Below are 5,148 nucleotides of genomic sequence, written 5' to 3'. Positions count from 1 at the left end.
AAGCACTCCATCCTTGCTAGATGGAGAGGAGAAAAGGGTGAGCAGAAAATTGGGGCAATGGTAATGTTGAATAATAAAAGTGAATGTTGGACCAGGTTCACCTCTTGGCATGGTGCTAGACTTCATCAGGACCCTGGATGAGCTCCCCAACTGGGGTTGCCCACATTCAAAGGGAATCAGGTGTCAGGTGCAGATTGCACAAAAGCAGAGAAATATGATGGTGTGATTTTTTTTCTTTTAAATAAAGGGAAGTTTAAAAAACTTAATTCCAGGGTTCTGCCCTTTAAGAAGTCTTATTCTTTGTGTCTTGCTTTTCAGTGTCTTACTAGAGAAAAGCTGTCTTTTTTAAGAGGCTGTTTTTAGGCTCGCTTCAGATTCTTGAAAAATTGGTGGGGTTCTCTGTCTCATTCAGTTGGTCATTTCCTAAATTAACTCTGGTTTGCTCTAGTTGCTACAGATTTGGACTTACTGGATGCCCTGGTGTGGGCTTCTCTAGGTGAACATCTTCAGGGAAGAGCCTTAATCATCCATTTTGACTGCCTCATGTCATGCTTCTGTCAACAGTCTGTGTATGTGTATCTCTCTCTCTCTTATGTGTGTATTTATGCACACACATATACGTGTGTGTGGGTGTATGTATGTGTCCAGGGCTCAAGTGATCCTCTTGCTCAGCCTTCTTAGTATCTGGGATTATAGATAACATTTGCCTTCTGCAAATGTTTTGTTATCTCATTTGAGCATTTTAACAGAGAGCAGATCTGTTAAGTGTTGAGGGCTTTTAGGTTAAAGCCTTGTTTAATGTGAGCCAGGGTAAGGCAGCCTCTGTCTGCTCTCCCACTTTTCATGGCTGGCCTTGCCTTGAAGGTGAGGACCAGTTCAGGTGGTCTGTAGGAGGCTGGGCCAGCATGGGGCTAATGGATCATTTGGACAGAGCTGGGGAAGTTCCATCAGCTCTGAGGCTGATCACTAATAGCCGTGAGACTGGGACAGGACTAAGGTATGCTGTATATATTTTCTTGAAGTAGTCTAGGCATGGACTTGGTTTCTTATGGTCCACAGACAATCCTGAACCTCATCAGATCATATGAGGCCCAGTAAGAGAATCATCATTTGGAATTGTTGACTACAGGGAAAGAGAATAGAGAGATGACTCTAGTCACTGACCTTGGGTATCCCATGTGACTTCATCACTACCCTTACTGTGGCCATTCTAAGGCTGAGTGTGTTGTGATTGTATCTGCTAGAACAAGACACAAGCTGCCATGATACACAGGTAAGGCCCACAATTTAAATTTTAGGCACAATCTCATTATTCTCTTCCTTCCTCTCTTGCTTCTTTTCCTTTCTTTCCTCTTGATCATTAAACATTCAAGTGTCTCTACGGAGAAACCTCCTAAGCCATTATTGATCCAGCACTGTCTATGCTGCCCAGAGTGCTTGCTCATGTTTACATGAATAAACAGATAACATGGGGAGTGGGTTGTATTAGAGGGAGGACGGTTGGAAGCATTTGCCTGGCACCAACTCTGGCCCAGCAAGGGTGTAATTGGCTCAGTTGAGGTTATAGAGTTCATTGTGGACAACATGGTACCAGGAGGGATAAGGATTCCAGTGTGGTTGGGGTGGGATTCCATTACCAGGTTGCCAGGTCTTCCTGACCTTACAACATTAGTGTTCTCTGGGTGTGGGAGAAAGGCTGTGACTCATACACCCAGGTTTTCTATTTGCCCTTGGATCTCTGAGGTGACCTCATAAAAATTTGGGCTGCTTCTTTGGCGTCTCTGTTTTCAGGAAGCTGCAGAGATATGGATGGTGGTTTGAGATGATGCAATCTTTTCCACTTGGGGTCACTAGATCATTCCTTCTCGCTTGGATAGCTCCTCAGAGACTTATCTCAGGTATTTTTTTAGGAAGCTGCCTCTGACTTGCCTTCCCAAATCTGAGCGAACCACCCACCTTTGGATGCTGCCCTGAACATCTCCCTGTCTTTGCAGTCACCACATTATTACCATGGTTATCTTTTTTTGTTCTTTATATTACATTTGTCCCCCTTATCTGCATTTACACTTTCTACAGTTTCCGTTACCTGTGGCCAAGTATAATGTGAAAATATTAAATGGAAAATTCCAGAAATAAATAGTTTATAAGTTTTAAATAACTTTTATTATAGTATATTTTATAATTGTTTCCTTTTTTATTAGTTATTGTTGATGTCTTACTGTACCTAATTTATAAGTTAAAGTTTATCCTAGGTATGTATGTATAGGAGAAAATGTAATATGTATAGGGTTTGGTACTATGTGTGATTTCAGGCATCCAAGGGATATATCCCTCACAGATAAGAAAGGGCTTTTGTATCTGGTGAGCAATTTGATGATATAGTTCATTGGCCAGATGTTATTAATCTTTATATACTCAATAAATGGCATGGTGTTTAGCTTATGATAGTCCCTCAATAACAGTTTGTTGAATAGAAAAATGAAGTCAGATGAATTTTACCTATCTTGTCAATACCAGAAAAAACCTAACATAGATATCTTAATAGTTTCCTTTCCAAATTATGCAATAATAATAATTTTGGAGCTTAGCAGTATGAAAGTGGTACAAAAATCACAAATACCTGAAAGAAAAGTAAAAACAAATAAAAATATACATACTCGTTAAAGAAATAGGCTTTAAAGTATGATTACTTGATGCAAGTTATTTACTCTTCTGAAATATCAGTTCCCTATAGGCACATATTGTAATGTCTGAGGTTGTCCTGTGAACTGAAAGAGAAAAGGCTTCTCATTTGTCAGAGATTAGATGTTTAATTATTCTAGCTATTATAATGATCACTATGGTTGTTACTGTTATCCATCTATAGACCAGCCAGTCAAATGGTTTTGTGAAATCATGTTTTGTGTTGCACCTCGTGGAAAATGCTGTCTAATACTCATTATTAGTTCTCAGAGCTGCCTCAAGTTTAGGGAAAACAGAAAGATTATCACATACCCTCTTAGAGGACACAGGTATCTTTTAGTTTTATGATGAAACCTTTCCTCATTGACCTGGTAAATTAAATCATTTGGACCTAAATGGGGGTAAAACATTTTCTGTATTTCATGTTATAATGAAAATTGGATATGAATTAACTCCTTATGCTAATTTCAGGATAAGTATGACCTAGATTGTGGTACACTTCCAGGTAGCAGAGGAGAGAGTCATGTGTATGAGATTCCTAATAGGAATACAATGTCACATTTTGATTATTTTGAATCATATGATTTAGAAATGGTACAGTGAAATAAAATGATTACACCAAAAGGGAGTGCATCTCATGTGAAATGAATCTCATGAAAATATTGCCTCATTTATCTTCTTGTTTGCTTTGTGAGATAGGGAAGGCTAGTCATAAATTGACCTGTTTTAGATATGTCTTCCATGACAGAGATACAGGTTATTGGATTCAAAATATAATTTATAATTTCTCTTTATACTTTTTCTATATACTATTTCACATTGTATTAGAATAAATAAGTTTGCATGTATAGATAGATATTCTGTAAATTAGGCATGAGATAATCTGTAACATTTTATATTTATAAAAGTATCAGAAATACCTTTTTAGAAGAAATAGCTCTTCTTTTTTTGCATGACCTTGGAATAGAGTTTCCTCCTGAGTTAATCCTTTGCTTTATTAGATTTATGTAGTTCTTGTCTTCATTTGATTTCAGTGCAGTCTGTTTTGTGAGAGTTGCAAAATTAATTGTTCAAAAATCCATGTAAGTGCCTTTTTATTAGTCACATGAGACTGACTATAGCACAGTGTTGCTCTGAGTTCTTTCTAAACTCTTGAACATAAGTAAATTTTTCAATATTTAGAGATATTTTAAAAATGAGAACTCAGTATTTGGTATGCGTTGATCCAAAGACTACACAAAGTATAGCATTTTAATTTATAACAAAATTGGGGAATGGCTGAATACAAGGAATGTTAGCAGTGCCCTGAATATATTGTGGGATTATCATCTTAAAACAACAATACAGTTAGGGAAATTGAAGCTGCTGTTGTGTGGCAATAAAATTCTGGATTTATGTCCAACTTAGGTGTTGTTATTCTTAGTGAGGTAAGCAAAGGGAAAGAAGGAAATAAAAGAAGATCATTATTTTGATTTGGTTTGGGGATATAATATCCCATGCCTATTTTAAGTCAAGAGTATTTTTGAAACCAACATTTTCCCCTCTAGAATATTGTGCTATCTTAATTGCTCAACTGTCACTTTGAGGTTTAGATAAGCACAGCAAAAAATCAATACTTTGTTTAAGCAGAGATATTTGGGATGTGTGTGTGTGCTATTTTAGTTTTTCAGATGGAGCTCAATAAAGTTATACAATCAAGAGCTGAGTAATTTCAACCCAGACTTTAGATAACACCTCATACTGTTATTTTGAGTGACATGAGACCATTCTCTGAATGGATGTTTTATGATATGTACCTATACACAAATAACTTTTTTTCTTTTGGTTTAAATAACAGATGTTTACTTTTCACAGTTTTAGAGGCTGAGAAGTCTAAGATCAAGATGCACATACACTAATATTTAATTTCACACTTATAAAGTGGAAGTAGGTCATTTTTTTCTTCATCTATACTTTTAGTGTCATTAGAGTATATTCATTGGCTGTGTTTTAATTCTATAATTCCTTATCATGTCTACATAGATATTATCTTTTTTGAATTTTTAAAATGTTTTCTTTATTATGTAAATTATATGTTTTTTTTTTGTTTTGTTTTGTTGTTGTTGTTGATGTTTGGGTGGTTTATTTTGAAATGGGGTCTCACTGTGTTACTCTGGATGGCCTCAGACTCCTGGACTTAAGCAGTCCTCCTGCTTCAGTCTCCCAAATGGTTGGGACTGTATGTGAGACACCATACCTGGCTCATATTGGTAACTATTTTTGTATCAATATAGTAGAATGGACCTTAGTTGCAAAATCAAATTTTTTTAGGCAGTGATTTTAAAAGAGATGTTACTTCTTTAATGCATAGTTATTCAAATTGGGAACTGAACTCAGCTTTCTTTGTAAACCCTCAGGGATGCTGAGACTCTGGAGGATCAGCTCTGTACTCTAATCTGTTCTCTGTCTTCTGCTGTTTGTCTCATA

The sequence above is a fragment of the Marmota marmota genome, unplaced genomic scaffold, assembly GCF_001458135.2.
Source record: "Marmota marmota marmota unplaced genomic scaffold, marMar, whole genome shotgun sequence".
Taxonomy (NCBI): domain Eukaryota; kingdom Metazoa; phylum Chordata; class Mammalia; order Rodentia; family Sciuridae; genus Marmota; species Marmota marmota.
The sequence above is the reverse complement of the archived record's forward strand: the minus strand, read 5'-3'. Positions refer to the sequence as shown.